The sequence below is a fragment of the Notamacropus eugenii genome, chromosome 6 (genome assembly GCF_028372415.1).
Source record: "Notamacropus eugenii isolate mMacEug1 chromosome 6, mMacEug1.pri_v2, whole genome shotgun sequence".
NCBI lineage: Eukaryota > Metazoa > Chordata > Mammalia > Diprotodontia > Macropodidae > Notamacropus > Notamacropus eugenii.
In genome coordinates, this window is record NC_092877.1 from 71454681 (window position 1) to 71472276 (window position 17596).

A 17596-nucleotide genomic window follows, 5' to 3' on the forward strand; every position below is an offset into this window, starting at 1 on the left:
TAAGGTCAAAAGACGGTGATTAAAGTGTAAAAAAAAAATGTGAATAATAAAAGATTTGCCCCATATTGTGAGTTGTATAAATGGGATCCCAATTTTCTAAAAGGGATCAAATAATTTCTAGAAACTAAGTTTGTCTTTGATTCCTGGTTAAATTCTACAGTGCATTATTACATGAATTGCTTGTGAGCACTATTAGAAAGGCAAATAGTAATTACTTTAAGCCAGCTCAGGTCTATTAAGGACAAAGCCAGGCTGATCTAATTTTCTTTATAAACAGGTTTGCTAGATTAATAGGACTATGGGATGCCATAGACATAGTGCATTTGAATTTCAAAAAGACATTCAACAACGTCTCTCATGATATTATCGTGCATATTATAGATGGATAAAGGCTATGTGATAGCACAGTTACATGCATTTTGAACCATCTGAATGACTAAATTGAGTACTTTATGACTAACATACAAATTGACTGGTAGGAAGGTCCCTAATGGAGTTCCAAAGTGTTCTTTTCTTGACTCGATTCTTGGATGAAGACATAAATAACATGCTTATTAAATTTGCAGATGTTTGGAGGAAGGTATGGATTGCAGATAAAATGGATAAGCAAAAGTTTAGATGAGCACATCAAGATCCAAAAAGATTTTATGAGGCTAAAGCAGTGGGTTGAAGCCATAAGATGACATTTGATAGCAATAAATGTACAAACCTGTGCTCAAAACATTAATTGCTCAAATAGATTTTGGAAATAGATTCATTTGAAAAATATCAGAGAATTGTTAGTGAACTCAGAACTTAATATGAGTTGATAATATGATGTAACAGCCAACAAAAGCTAATGTCCTCTTAAGTCTATGTCTATGGAACATGTTTGAACATGTGTGTATTCCTGTTTGTGCATGTGTACACATGTGTATATGTGGCATCCCTGGGGGACTCAGACTGTCACGTAGAGAACTATATCCAAACCATATATTAAGAGCATTAAAAAAATAAAGTTTGTCCAGAAAACTGTAACTAGGACCGCTGAAAATCTCAGAAGGAAAAGATGAATAAATTATGCATATGTAGACTGAGAAAGGAAAACTTAGGGGTGAAGTAGGGATAGGGTATCTTTCTTAAAACTATGGAAAGTCTATTATGCAGAAGACATAATAGGTTTTATTTTACTTGATCACAGAGTACAGTTATACATAGGAACAATGGGTAAGAAGAACACTGAAATGAATAAAATGAAAAGTTTCCTAAAAAGTAGAGCCATTCAAAAATAAAATGAGTTATAAAGTATTACTTTCCTCAGCTCTGGAGATCTTTGAGAAGAGACTGGATGAGTCACTATGGACGTGGGAGTCATAAAACCTGGGCATGAATTTTGCTCCAGTCCTTAGTAGGTAGGTAATAAATCACTTAAAGTTTGAGCCTCAGTTTTCTAACACATAAAATGAGAATGATACTTATACTACCTATATTATAGACTTGCTATTAGAAAAGCACTTTGTCAATAATAGAGTATGATGCTTATGTGTGTATAATTTTCCCTCCCATGATTTGCCTGAATCTTGTAGAGGAATTTCCTTTTGAAGGAATGAGAGGACTTCAGTGGTTCCTTCCAACTCTGGAGTTCTATGAATTCTGTTAGATACATTTTCAGTCTACTTTCTCCTTTTCATAGATATCACTTTGTCGACCTTCAAAGAAGGCTGAAATGTTTGGATGCCTGAAATGCACAGCTGTAGTGCATTGTGTTCATAGACAGGTATTACCCTAGTACAGGACCACATGTGGTCCTCTAGTCCTCAAGTGTGACCCTTTGACTGAATCCAGTCTTTACAGAACAAAGCCCCTTGGAGTTTGGATTCAGTCAAACAGCAGCACTTGAGGACCTAGAGGCCACATGTGGCCTCAAGACCATAGGTTCCCCAACCCTGCTGTAGTAGAATATAAGCCTCTTGTAGTCAGGGAGAGTGTCATTTTTTTTTTCTGTGTCCTTAGTGCCTCGTCCAGTTCCATGGAAATAAAAGACACACAACAAAAGTGGATTGAATTGAATTTGGTCTGAGACTATTTCCTAAATATGACAATATTTCAATATTCCTCAACAAGTGAAGTGTCTGACACTTTTTGTTATCCACGTTCATTGGGAAGACAACAAAATACTCATATTCTATTAAGAAGAGGTCATATTTTTTTTTAAATGAAGACCATGTTCTTTGTGAGGATTTATCTAGAAGCAGAAGGCACTATTTTTCTCTGGTGCCTCCAAATGAGATAAGAGATAGCCAAGGTTAAGGAACAGTTTAAGACTGTTTGCCTCAGGACAAAGCTTAGATATTATGTGAGGAGTCTATATTTGTCTTCCTTATTTCAAGCTCAAAAGGAGTAATAAATATTGCTGGAGAAACAGGACTATTTTCTTCTTTCCTTCCTTGGTTTTGTTAATAGGGTCTGTTCAGATGGGAAATATGGCTCTATGGAGAGGAGGATTCATTATTGTGGAGCTTGGATTTGCAGGTGGGTGACTTGCCTTGTCGGTACTTAGAGGCTTTGTAATCTATTCACTCTGGCTTTTATAGCAAGCAGAATGAATGGCTTGCCATTGGAGCTCTACCATTATGGAACCCTCATTAAAAGCTGGAATCTGAGGCTGAAATTATTGTTCAGTGGGGGTTCATCTCAATTAATTCTGATTAAAGTAAACATTTCTCCCCAAATCCACCCTTTGGAGAGTAAGTAGGACCCTTATTTAGCTTCAGAGGCACATCAAAGGCAGCTGGACAAAATTGCCTTCAGATACCATAGGCTTTTGTGAAGTCAATATTGTCATGGCTCCCAAAAACGAAGGCAGACGTTGATTTCTCAGACTGACACGGTAACATATCTTTTGATCCCAGGGGTCAGTCTTCTTCTTACCTCCAAATACCCACAACACTCCCTAGAGAACTCTAAAAGGTAAATGAATTTGACTTGTGGATGAACTCTATTTAAAAAACCTTTATTTTGAAAGTGATAAAATTAATTACAATCATAGTTCATTTGAAAAGTTGAAGTCAAGATGGATGAACACATGACTGGTTTCTTTAATATATTGTCTGTTGGGAGAGAAGTGAGCCTTCCCAGCTGCAGAAATCTGTCACTTTTGCTGACAGATGGAAGGCAATAAATTCTAATGCAGAGTGTAGTACACTCACTCTCAGATCATCCAGCGAATGTCTGTAATGCTTCTTCCCCATGGCCTTTGCAATGACCTGAAGTATAGATTGTTGCACAATCACTGAATCTCCAATGGAAGCAATCATGCTGTTAATCGTCTTTAGAGCGGGGTAGAAATGAGAAATTGGGAAGGGGTTGAGGATATGGTCTAGTGTCTTTGTTAGCCTTAAAACTTCTTTTTATGCCTGGATGGATATCAAGCAGGAAAGTTGTACACCTGAGAGTACCAACAGCTGTCAGAGTATGGAAAGTTAGACTCCTGTTCTTAACCTTTAATAAAAATCATACAGTATGCTGACAATTGCTTGCAATGCAGCATGGGATGATGAAAAGACCATTGAACTTGAACTATACAGCCAAGGGCTCTAATCCTAATGTGAGATTCAAAGAAAAAAAATGGAACTTACTAGTTTTGTGACTTTGGCCAAGACATCTCACTTTGGATGTCAGTTTGCTCCCCTCAGCTGGATGGCATACTGGTTAGAACACTAGACCTAGAGACAAGAAGACCTGAGTTCAAATCTGACATCATACATTTGTTAGGTGTGTGAACCTAAACAGAACACTTGACTTCTCTGTCTGCCTCTGTTTTTTCATTTATAAAGTAAGGAAAGTAAAAGCACCTAACTCAGGAGTTATTACATCAAATGAGATGATATTTGTGAAATGCTTTGCAGACTTTAAACCATCATACAAATATTAATTTTATAGTAGAGACCATCACAACAACTACTGCAACTACTACTAATAAAAATGGGTGGGATGGTCTCAATGACTTATAGCATCTCTCTAACTCTTGATTTTTACAAGAGTTTCCCAAAGATTCAATTCATGATGTCTTTGGTTTGTTTAGAATTCAGTGGCAGATCAGGTGGTTCCAGCCCACAGTGAAAGGTAAAACTGACAAGGGAATATTTGCATGTTGACATTAGACTCTGAACATGCATCAATAGTTCAATAAATTTATGATGTCAATAGTTGTTAGAGCCCTTCACCTCCACAGAGCATCTTGTATTTACTTATCTGTGCAAATATTGTATTGCCCCAATAAAACCATACACATCTTGAGTGAAGGCTATCAACCAGTATTGATTAAGTGAATACTGCGAGTCAAGCACTGTGCTAAGTGCTAGAAATACAAGTATCAGTGGAAAGATAGTCCTTGCCTTCAAGGAAAGGGACTGTTTCATTTTTGTCTCTGTGTTGCTATCCCCCAGTATATACCCCCCAGTAGGTGTTTAATAAATACTTATTGATTTATAGAATTACATCCAATCAGAGTGGATACTTCATCCAGTGGTATGGATTGAAACTGAATCCTTCCTCTCACTCTGTGTGATTGTTTTTCATTTCCAGGAACATGACTCATAAAAATAGGAGATTTGAATACGCCTATCTCTAATGAGATAAGTGGCAGCTAGGTGGACATAGTGGATAGAGCACTGACTCATCTTCATGAGTTCAAATCCAGCCTCAGTCACTTTACTGTGTTGAAATGAAGGCATTTCATCCTGTTTGCCTGTTTCCTCATCTGTAAAATGAGCTGGAGAAGGAAATGGAAAACCATTTTAATATCTTTGCCAAAAATCCCAGATGGGGTCACGAATGATTGCATATACCTGAAATAACTCAACAATGATCACAACAGCACCTCTAAGGAGAAACCATGGAAGAGGAGGAGGAGCTGCAGCCTTGAACCCTGACCTGCATTTATATTCTGATTCTATCACTTGGTACTTATGAGACACTAGGCAAGTCACTTCATGGCAGTGGTTTTGGGTTCCCTCATCAGTAATATGAAAATATCAAACTCTCTGACCTCCAAGGTCCTTTCTAGCTCTAGCATTTGCTTAGGTTTTTTCCTTCAGTTTTGAAACTCTGTTCCTCTATTGCATTATGTCCTTATTCCCACTCTTGGTATGGTAGAACTCCTTTCTAAAACTGGAGTCAGGGGACACAATTGGTATGCAAGTTACAAGCTATGTTATAGCAAGCATTGGCCAAATGTAATTAAAATGTTTCAGGGGATACAACTTGACCTATGGCATAATCAAATTCATGTACTCATGAGCCATGTTATAATTGTATTGTGCTGTATGTCTCTAAATAACACGGACACTGTAACTGCACTAGGTAGAATAAGAACTGTTATCTGGTATAAAAATAATGGTAGCAATAATAATTTGCATTTTATAGTGTTTCACTATTTATTTGTTTGTTTGTTTATCTTGCAGCGCTTGTACATCTCTTTTTTTCTCTTTGAATCCCGCATTAGAAGAAAAAGAGTTGCTGCTCAGTCAGGCTTTCTGGTCAATAAGAGGTGATGGGCAGTTAGAGGGTCTGGTGACATTTAGCCTGGCACTGAAAAGACAGGGGGCACTCAGAACAACTGGAGGAAAGTTGGGATAACTGAATTGTGTCCAGCACTGGCACAAAAACCAACAAATGGTCATGCTACCTTAGCTGAAAGACATCAAAGGAAGGGGAGATCCGTCTCCATGCAACTGTCAAACTGATGTTCCAAAAGCATAGGCCCAATCATTTCACTCCCCTGCTCAAAAAGCTCCAATGTCTATTTTTCTTTGTATAAAATAGATCATTTAAAGTCTTTCAGAAGCTAGCTGTATCCTCTCCAGATTTATTTCTCATTACTTTCTGTGCACTTTATGTTCAAGTCAAATTGGTTTACTTACTGTCCCCTAAGACATTATATCCTCCACCTTCTTGCCTTTGCATACACTTTCTCCTGTGCTTGGAATGATTTCCCTTATTAATACAACTTCTTGGAATCCCTACCTTCATTCAATGCTACTTTCTGGTAGAGACCTTTTCTTGATCCATTCCCCACCTCTGCAAGTCTTAATGATTCTCCTTTCCCAGTGTAAATTAATTTGTCTTTACTTATCTGTTTATATGTTGTTTATCATGCTACTATGTAAGCTCCATGAAGGTAGGGACTGAGAAGCCTCTATAGGACTAGAGAACAGTGAACTTCTTGTATTCTCTAGGACCAAAGTTTAAAGAGGGATATGTACTCTGTTATTTGCCTTAAGCCAACTTTTCTGATAGAGAAAAAGAAGTCGGTAGCATAGTATTCTCCCTGATCTGCTTTCCCTTCTGAATAGGGCCCTTAAATGAATGACTGTTTGAATACCCAGCAAGTAAGTTGCTAAGTGGGGTTTACATTACTAACACTGGAAAAAAGGCAGAGTAAAATGAGAATATTAGAAAGGAGACAACAATAGGAAGGTGAAAATACTTTGTTTACATAGAAAGTGAACCTGAGAATACCTGGGCCCTCTAGTTCATTGTAAGATTGTAGGATCAAAGATTTTGAGCTAAAATGAACCACAGAGGTTATCTAGTACAATATCCTAATTTTATGTGTTTCTGAGGCCAAGAGAAGATGTCTTAGCCAGGGTCACACAGCTAGGGAATAAACAGAGCTGGAATAGGAATCCAGATGTTCTGAGCCCTAGGTAAAAAAGGCTGGGATTTAAGCCCTGACACCTACATATGCTAGCTGCATGACCTAGGACATTTCACTTAATGTTTCTAGTGCTATACTTTACTGACTCTAAGTTAACGATCAATTGTTGATCTACATCAACAGACTTTCCATGTTAGCAGTTCACTGAAGTAATGAAATCACAAGTCTTATGAAAAAAAGTACATGTCTTACAGTGCCCTCCACCTCCTTGAGGGGAGGAACTGGTGTCTTTATTTTTTCATTTTTATTTCGTAAGCTACATTACAGCAGGTTTTCTTTTTTAGATATGAGTTGGAATACCTCCCAAATCTAAAATTTTGTAGTTGGTCAATGTTTCTCCAGAGCCTGACTGAGAACCTTGACCATCTCTGATCAGTCTTTTTGCTGAATTTGAGTTTTCTCCATTTCTTGGAAGGCCCAAATGATTTGGCATCAATGAGAACCTAAAGAAGTTGAGTAGAGCTAGTGTGTTGAACCAATTTGATCACATCAATCATTTCTGCTTTGAGAGCTAGAGGCATCCCTTGGAAAGGAAGTAGTTAACATGGTTAGTAGAGAGGCTGAACAAAACATGAGATAGCCAAACTTCAGGGCAGGGTAAAGTCAGATTTGCTTTACAGATAGTAAATATGCTTCAGATAACTCAAACAGAACTGAGAGAAATGAGTTGTGTAGATGTAGGGAACTTCTAATGAGGAAAAGTCTTCTGGCAAAGCAGATCAGCTACTGCTCTAAAATTTATGTATTATATGAGGGGATTGTTTCAGGGCATGGAGAGAGTAAGTGATTACTTAGGGACATTGAGTTACATCAACTCCTGGTCTTCCTGTCTCAGAGACCTGTTTGCCATCCAATAAACCACACAGTTTCTCAAATATATACTTTGATGTACAGATGTTTATCAATCAAGGAAAGTGCTTGATTATCACCATTGACTTGCCAGTAGGCTGATGGTCAGACAAAGTCACTCTTCTTCCCATCTGTAATAGTCACTGCCTTCTCTTTTCCCCTCATACAATTCATATTTATCCTTCCAGGTTTATACTCCCTCAACTCTAGTAGCCCACACTATTTTCCCTTCTATAATTTTCTGTATTATTCATTCTGACCCATCAGCACCACATGTCTGCTAGAACAGAGTTCAAATCCTGCCTTAGACATTTAGCTTCAGCTTCTTCATTTGCAAAATGAGAATAATTAAGATGCCAACCCCATATGGATTGTTGTGGGATTTAAATGAGATAACATTTGTAAAGCCCTTGGCATACTTTAAGACACTATACACATGCTATCCATTATTATTGCACATGCTTTATCTCTTCAAATATTCTGTAATCTCATCAGTTTGGAAACTGTTCTCCCCTAGGTTCAACCACAGGGAATTTAGCCCACATTGTTGAAATCTTCTATTTCTTCTGACTTCTCAAGGACATCTGTAGATAACTATGGCTGTCTACTCTTAATCCTTTGCCATCTTTACATGTACAGCCTGGGAGGTGATTCTGACTTTTTGAAGGTGATGTCAATGCAGTGTAAGATCTAGAAGGTTATAAAGACATTGGGTATGAGCTTGACAATAGAATTTTTTTTGTTTTCTGAGGAATAACATAGCTTAGTATAAAGAAATATATTACCATTAGGCTGGTCACTTGCTGATAAATATTTGGCCTAGGCAAACCACATTTCCTCAGTTCATCTCTAAAATCCTTGAACTCAGAGACAGTGCCGATACCTCTCACTGAACCCTTTTTATTTCTTTTCATTCAGTAAATACTTAATACAGGTGTGTTAACTGGACAACTAAACATTCTTGTTGAGTTGTATTAAATTGAATTGCTACCATCATAGCAACCAACAAGTGCCTGTGGAAGGCTCTTTAAAGACTGGAGACTGCAGGTAAGAAATTCAGGTCAATTCTGCCATTTTGTCAGCATTGTGGACTACAGAGGAAATCTTGATTCTATTTTTTCTGGTCACATTGGGAATGGGGGTGGTTATATCACTATTTCCAAAAGGTCAAGGAACTGTCTATTTCCAGCTCAATTTAAATTCATTTAGGGAGTAACAATTCTTCCATTCTGTGCCTGAATTATTGTCTGGGGCATCCAATCTGTTCTATCACTTTCCAGTTTCTTAACTTATCGCTAAACAGGGTCCTACTGAATAAAACAGGAATAACGTCAATGATAACTCATGATCTATTTGAAGTTTTTCTTGAGACCTGGGAGACAAAAATTTAATGCAGCTTGGGTGGTTTGTTTTAAAAGAATTAACTGATTGCAGCTGCTTGTCATTTGGCTAGGAATCCCATCTTAAACTGTGAGAAAAATACACTAATCTCAAAAAACTTTCTTCAGTTTTATCACCAGACCTAATTAGGAGCTCCAATATAATTCATCTATCCTAAGTGTAGGCAACTGATCACTGTATTTTTTGTTCCACTCAGAAGTTAAGTCCTAGACCAGAACCTACCATAAGTGAAAGCAAACTAGTTAATTATAAAACAGTCAAGAATTTCATTACAGAATTCATATTATTTGTTTTTTTTATAAAAGACTAGAACTACAATGAATGTTGCAATTCAGAAGAAACTGGATGGTGAGATCTCCAGTGAAAAATGTGCTGGATTTGAAGCAGAAAGCCTTGGGTTTGAATCTGCCACTCACCATCTCAGCAACCCTGGGCAAGTCACTTACCCTTTGTTTGCCTCAGTTTCCTTATCTGTAAAATGAGGATAATTGTAGCACCTATTTCTCAGCTTTGTTGTGAGAATAAAATGAGGTGAATTGTAAAGTGCTAGAACATATTAAGTGCTACATAAATGCTAGCTGCCATCATAACCACCATCACCACCACCATCATCATCCTCATAATCACCACCACCACCACAACCACCATCCTTATCATCATAGTCTTTGTTGTCAACATCATTATCATCGTCTAACCTCTCTGATTCTCAGGGTCCTCAGATATAACATGTAGGTTTCCTTCCAGCTATAAATTTCTGATTCTACTTTTTATGATAAAAGTGACCATGTAAAAGGACTGCTACTTCTAAGTCAGACCATAATGTTAATATTTTAAAACAGTCATATGTGCTTTTATATTGAATCATTATGTTCTTCTTATAACCCTGAATGGAATGGTTGCTTTCCCCCCGATCTGGACTAAGAGGTTTTATTAACAATTTTCAGTGTAGCAAAGCATAACTGATATGATCTCAAGATCTCTGCTTGACTCATATTGCTGAGTAAACAGATGTGATGATAGGGAGAATATGCGACCTTGGAACCTTTGGCTAAATTATTTTTCTTGTGGAATCCAAGCTCTCCTCTTTCCCACATAATTTGGGGAAACCTTTGAAATAGTGATTTTTGGTGTCTGTCTGTTTTCCTTCTCCCTCCCTTTACCCCACATAAAATATTAGTTTACCAAGCCACATAACCAGAGTTTGATAATTTCTACAGAGTAGTAGAACTTCACCCTCATAATAGCTGCATTGGTTCTGATCTACGGGAATATTGTTTTCAGAAAATAAAAAAAGAAACTTTTTGAGTTGGCTGCTATTTAGATTTCTCAGTGGAGTTACCTTAGCAAAAAGAATGGTTAAAGCCTTGTGATGGCTACTGAGGAAAGAAGCTTTCATTTATAAATGATGTTCATACTATTGGATCTTTTTGACATGCTCTTTCCAATGTGTCTTTCCTCCTCATCTTGGATCCTTTCATTCATTCATGAGCATTGCTTAATGTACTAGAAAATTATATTAAGAGGCTATCCAGATATCCTTATGAGATTTAAAATAAGAGAGACATCAGGATGGAGAAAAAAGAATTGGAAGAAAATTCCTTTCTGTAAAAAGGCTTTCCAAGGGTTCGGCATAATTCCAAAGAAATGTAAAACATGTTGTAGAGGACTTCAGTCTCCTCCTTCTGTTAGTATTAAAAGTCCTTCCTTGGGACCCTAGTGATGCATCCCAATAGTGAATATCCTGCCAGGATTCAAATATTCAAAATGGCATTTGGTTATATGTTGTCATTAGCCAAACAGATTCTGTTGCAGTGACAATGATCCTTAAAATAGAATTTTTAATTTATTCCTATTATCAGAACAAGCCTGTCAAAGATACAAAATGTATATCTTCTTTAGGGACCCACACCATCACCATTTTCTTATTTATTACATAGGTTTGAACCAATATATCAAGAATTTCCTCTTAGAAAAGAAATAAATAGTCCTGAAGAGCAAATCTATCTGAGCAATCCTCAGTATCTCTGGAAAAGGAAGTATTTCTGACAGCTAAGGAGGCTTCTGGAAATTTAGAAATGATTGAAAACAAAGGATTCTAGATCCTTTGGGACCTTGGACATTTTCTGGTTCAGTTTCTCCCTGGGCTCCCCATTTTACAGATAAGAAAATAAAGTTTCAGAGATGTAAAGAGGTATGCTTAATGTTACATAATTAGCCAATGGCAGAACCACACCTAGACCTTCTGACTTTAAGCCTAGGGTTCTTTCTACTATTGTCAGCATTTAGAATAAAATCAAACCCAAAAATGTTAGAGAAAGTCTAACATGTAAAAGTCTATAAAAGTCTCTTTATTCTCTTTCACTCTTTCTTTACACATGCGTGTGCATATGCAATACAGATATATACAAGTGTGTTATGAATTTTTAAAGGCTCTGCTTATGGAGTGATGAGAATCTTGACAGCTTCATGTAAGCTGGAAAGACTTTCAGAATGAACGTAGCACAATAATAAACTGTGGCTTAATACGAACATGTTGAGTCATATCATTAGTAGATGGAGCATGAGCTGAATTTCACTCTCTTTTATAGATGAGGATACTATGGCAGGCAGAAATTAAGTGACTTGTCCAAGGTCATACAGTTAGTAAGTGTCTGAAATTACATTTGACCTCAAAGTCTGACTCCAAGTTTAAAGCTCTATCTACTGCCCCACCCACCTACCTGTCTTCATAATGAGGCTTAGTGAAAACACCACTGTGCTAGAAATTGTAAGAAGTGAGTTCTAATATAAGTCCTTCCACTTACCGTTCATGCAAAGGAGGATAGACTAGTTGATCTCTAAAATAACTTTCAACTATAAAATTCTTTAACTTTGAATCTGTGTAGCTGAAAAAAAATAATTTACTATTCTATATCACTTAATGGTCTATTTATCAAGCATGTCCTCAAAAAGCAAAAACAAAAATAACCCTCAATGCCCTCAAGGAACTTAGAGTATGTTATAGGTAGACAAAGTGAGGGCTGGGTTTCTGATCTGAAATCCAAAACTTCTTTCACCATGTCGAACTGACTCAATGATATGCCAAAGCTGGACCCTGCATTTTATAGTACTGTACCTGTGCCCACAGTCCACATCTGAGCCCCATGTTCAAAGCAGTCAACTAAACTGCCTCTTTATTATTTTTCTAAGAACAGAGCAAAAAGAGAAGATATAGCCCTGGGTCCCACAGCTGTATGTTCTCCAGTCCTGAACTACACACATGCTATCGCTCATGCATTCTTTTATTATCTTGCTCTTGGAAGACTTATAAATATATATTCCTGATTTTAGGCAATATATTTCTATTATTTATTTTTAATACCCATTCAGTAATCATATTTTAATTAATTTAAAGTATACATATTTGGGGAAAATATTCAAAAGGAGGGGTTGGCCAGAACTCCTGGGGATCTTTCAGAGATACTGTACACATTTCTGGAAGGGAAGATGGACTCCTGGCCCATGCTGATTTGTGTGGTTCAGATCGATGGGATTTGGTTCAATGAATATTTCCTGACTGTGCCCTGTCTGTCTTTAATAGCTTTTCCTCTTGCTCTTGTTGTATGTGTGCCTTTATGGGCTTGTCTGGAAGAATGTCTTCCCTAAGCATTTGGAAGCCTGCCTAAAATGAAACCCCTTTATCAAATCCCTTGCACAGCAGGCCCCCTGAGGGAAATCCCCAAATGGGAACTTGAAAGTCTGATATGAAAACCCCCATAGGCTTAGAGAATTAATACATTCTGATTCTGTGGACAGGGATCTCTGAAAGCCAAGATATATGGGGCCTACATATTATAGTTTACAGATCGTCAAATTGAAATTTGATTCAGCGCACTTTTCATTAAGTACCAGGAAGAAAATAAAGCCAGATTTTCCTAGAATTCAGACTAATCTGTCTCTAACTGGATGCTGTGTAACTAAAAGGGTTTTATATTATTAAAGCATAATCTTGGATCTGTGACATCGCCATAGTACAAGGGGTTATACTGTGGCTATCTTAAATCATACATGGCATCTTAAAGATAAATGACCCTCTATCATGGGCCAGGAGGAAAAGTTTTGTCTTTGGGAGGGAGAGGATTAATTTTGAACAGGTCTGAGGTTGTATTTTAAAGGTTAGACTTTGGCAAAATAGCTCTTATTTCCTGCTTTGATTGTTTGATATGTAGAGTGACACAGAGCATTATTCCATGAATTCATTTCCCCCAGTCATCAAAGTGTCCAGGCTTTCTTTGTAATCTGGTTTGATATTTTAACCCTAATTGTATATCATTAGTACCATTGTGGACTGAAAAACAAATTCTCTTTTTATTTTCATTGTTATATTTTGTTTTTATGTTGACTAAATTATCCCTCTTCATTCCCCATCTTTACTTCCCCTGTCAGAAAGCTCTCCTATATAACAAAGTTGCTTTTTTTAAAGAAAAAGAAAAAAAGACCAGCAAAACCAGTCTATTGAACAACAATATTATTATATTCCACATGTGTGTACTACCCCCATTCAAAGTAGGGTGAGGAGGTATCTCCTCGTATCTCTTTTTCCAGACAAAGTCAATATTCGTTTATTAAATGCTTATAAAGAAAGACGAATACAAGGCCTTTGATCACAAGAAGCTCACATTCTAATATGAAAGACAACACATAAATATGTAAACCAAGATCTATAATATATAAAGTTATATATTATAATAATAGAATGTGTTTGATCTGCTCCTTGTATGAAGCCAGTAAAGCCAGGAGGCAGAGATGAGAAAGAAGAGGACCTTGAGTGAAAAGTCAAGATTCAGGTTCTTAATTTTGCAATTTTAAACACATGCTCACACACATATTGAACTCAGTACATTTGATTTTTGGTTGGCATTCTTTCAATTTGTTTATTCTGATGCCTCAATGCAGCATAGAGATGATGCTGGTTTCTTGAAGACTAACCCAGCAGAGCACAAATACCTTGTGCCTTGCCAGAACTAGAAAGGTTTTGTAGTGAAGTCCCAGCCAGGGTCTGAACTCCAGGCTGGTTGTATCAAATGACTCATCAGTAGGAAGTTGGCCAGCGATGATGAATTGTGGCCACCACAATCCATGATCGATCAAGAGAGCATGAAGAAGTTATGTTCTATAAGAGTGAAGAAATCAGAGATTATTTTTTAATGCTATTATTTTCTATAAACTTTTGCTGATGTTGACTCAAACCCATGAAACACTTAAGAAAAAACTTACTTGAAACATGCCTAGGAATTCAAGGAAGAAAGAAACTAACATTATTTAAATCAATTCTCAAATGAATACAGAAAACGTGCATTTCCTGCACTTTGCCCCCATGTTGTGACTTCTTAAAGTTCTCCTCTCCTCATTATTCCCTGCTTATCTATCTGGTTGATTATCTACTCTCACATGAATCTGGGGATCTTCATATATTTTGTTAAAGCATTTTTTCATGAAGCTGATGGACCCCTTTCTTAAAGTAATGTTTTTAAATGCATACAATAAAATATATAAGCTTATACAGGAAAAAGAATATTTTACATTAAATTTAAATTAAATTTTAAACTAAAATTAAAATGAAATATAGCTATTAATTTAAAAAAATAAGTTCATACATCTCAAGTTAAGAAGCTCCATAGATGGATCATTCATTTTGATCAAATTTCATATATGATTGAAAATCATGAAAATACCATGCAAGCTGAATTTGTGGCTTGATGTGCCAAGCTGAAACAAAATGGCAGAAGATAATATTCGAAGGAGCATTAATTCCTTGATATTCAATGGTTTGTCATTTGAAATCAGACCTAAAAGATTCCTACAGGTTCCCAATCCTATTCTACCTTTTCCTGACTTGATCCAGAGTCTATAACCTATTTCTTCTTAATCTCAGTCAACTGAAATTCTTTTCCTTCAAGGTTTTGGTCAGGTGTTCCATGAAGCTTTCTTCCATCCCTAAGATAAAAGTGATTTCCCCAAATCCATATTTTTCTTGACCACTTAGTATCTATTTTTCCCTCTGCCTTTGGCCCATCACATATATCACACTCATTTGTGTACTCTTCTATTAGATTATAAGCTATTTGAGAACAGGGACATTGGCATTTTTCATCTGTGTATTGCTAGTATCCAGGATAGTGATACGCACATAGTGGGTTCTTAAAAAAAAAGGTTTGAAAAATTGATTGGCTACAAACAGATGGGACCTTGTGTAAGTCACTTAACTGTGGACCTTAATCTCTTCCTCTGTAAAAATAAGGAGCTAAACCAGATAACTTCAGAGATTCCTTTTACAGAGGTAAAGGGAAAATGTGTTAGTCTTATGATGTGACCCAGAAAACAACATCTTCTATAATAAAATTGGGAACATAAACTAAAGGCAACAAATGGAAACCATTTCAGAGCACCAATGGTGGTCACTGATGAAGCATGACCTATTCACATGAATGTGAACATATATGAATAAAGACTAGGGACCAAGCCCTTTGGAAAACATTTAACCTAACATTGTGCTCTTAAGGCATATTTTAAACTATTTACTGTAACATTCTATCTCACCTTTATACTATTCTCTGCATCCTATCACATTAAGATATAAAGATGACATTAGCAAGATCATATAGGTTAATAAGACACTAGAACTGGAGCGGACTTTCACTTCCATTATTCTGGACATAATCCCTCCAGGATCATCTTATTCAACCTCCTAATTTTACAAGTGAGAAAACTGAGAACCAAGGTCACACAGGTAGTAAGGAGCAGAGATGATTCAAACCCAAATAATCTATCATCAAATTTAGTGTCCCTCCCACCCACCACACTTGTCACCTCCACCTCATTTGTCTAATAGTTTGATTTTTTCATATATAAAGTGAGGATAATAAGAGTGAAGATCAAATGGGATAATATAAGGAAACTGCAAACCTTAAAGTGCTTAACTTTAAATGGGATCTATTTTTACTATCATGTTCTGCATAATTCACCCTGTGAGAAGTGAGAAAATAGCCAATTGTCACTGGCCTACCTATTTGTACTTATGAGAATTTTCATTTGGGAAGGATTGATGCCACATAGTTATCCCCTGATGAGTGACAAGCCCTCAGTCATCCTTTTCCCAGTCTCACTCCTTACTCCAATTGGTGATCATAAGGTTTCAGGGAAAGCAAAAGTAAATTTTCATCTGGAAAAGTTTAGCAAGCTCTGTTTTGGATAACAAATTGCTGTAAAACCATGTATCTGTATTTGGTTTCTTCAATTCCATCAAAAGATCAAGTCTCCCTTAATCAATTTTACCACTCACCCCTGAATTCCTTCCAATCTGTACTCCTGTCCTCATTCTGAGATACCTGGAATATTCTAGCAGAGTTTTGCCAGATTTCTGCATAAATCATTCATTTTTTTTTTCTGCTTTTGGCATCCTCATGATGCCCTTTTAAAAGGGCATAATGCATAAACATCTAAGCCTTACAGATACATAATATTTGCTATTTGTTGTCAACCTCCTGAAACTTTCTGGCAAGAATGCTTTTCCCAGATCTCTTTCGCTAATTGGTCCTTCCTCAACTCCCCCCATACTATTCCTCATTTGGATGTTTTGATGATTCTTATTCCTTTAATCTCTTTGTTCTTCTTTATCTTCCCTGGCATTCCCAGCAGCTCTCAATATAAGGTCCTCAGTAAATTTCATTGTCCTGCTATTTAGTCCTCTTCTGGACTAATAAAAATGTTAAATCACCATGACTCACCCTTATTCTTATTTGAGAGTTGCTGTCTCTCTACCACCAGATAGCTGACTTCTCAATTCATTTTCCAATCCAGAAGATTGCATTAAAATCCAAACTGGTGCACCTATTGTTCCTATAGCAAACATCCATTTTGTTTTTGAAATGAAAGTTACACTTTCTTTTCAAACTCCAGTTGGTAGTTCATCCATATTTCTTCAAGATTCATTAAATCTTCAGACTGAAAATGGAATGTCATTGAATACATTGCATTTATATTACGTTACCACAGGCAGATGAAATATACGGTAGCTTCACTATACTTTTTATTTCTTTTGGAGGTCATCTGCAGCTGTTTCTGGAATTCTCCAAAAAAGACTCCCAAGGAATATCGTCTAATGGAGCTTCCTACATTACAGACAACTTGAATCTTTAAGAAATCAACTTAGGGACTCAACACCGAAGTCATATATTGACATGAGAGCAAACCAATGTTTTGTCAAAGAATAAACTGGTACCAGAGAGGGTCAGTTGCCATTTTCTTCTCCATCTCCCTTCTTGCCATGCCTCCTTCCCCAAAATGTCTTTTATGCAGCTTTCTTAGAATTTGTCCCTGAAAAGGTACAGATGAGTGTAATGGGATATGGGAGTTCTGTTATCCTACTCTCCAGGAGACCTGGGTAGGATTATTGCAAAATATCATGTTGGAAAATGGAAAGGGTTCTGCCTATGCTGGATCATGTCCTAGGATTGAGGGTACTAAAGATCACTTGGGCATAGGAATGGTACTTGTTCCACAAGCCCTTTCTTTGGGGAGAGGATTAGGAACTGAGAAAAATTGCAGACTCATTAACATTTTAAAAATTATATATTTTACAGGTAATGCATAATTATTGAAACAATC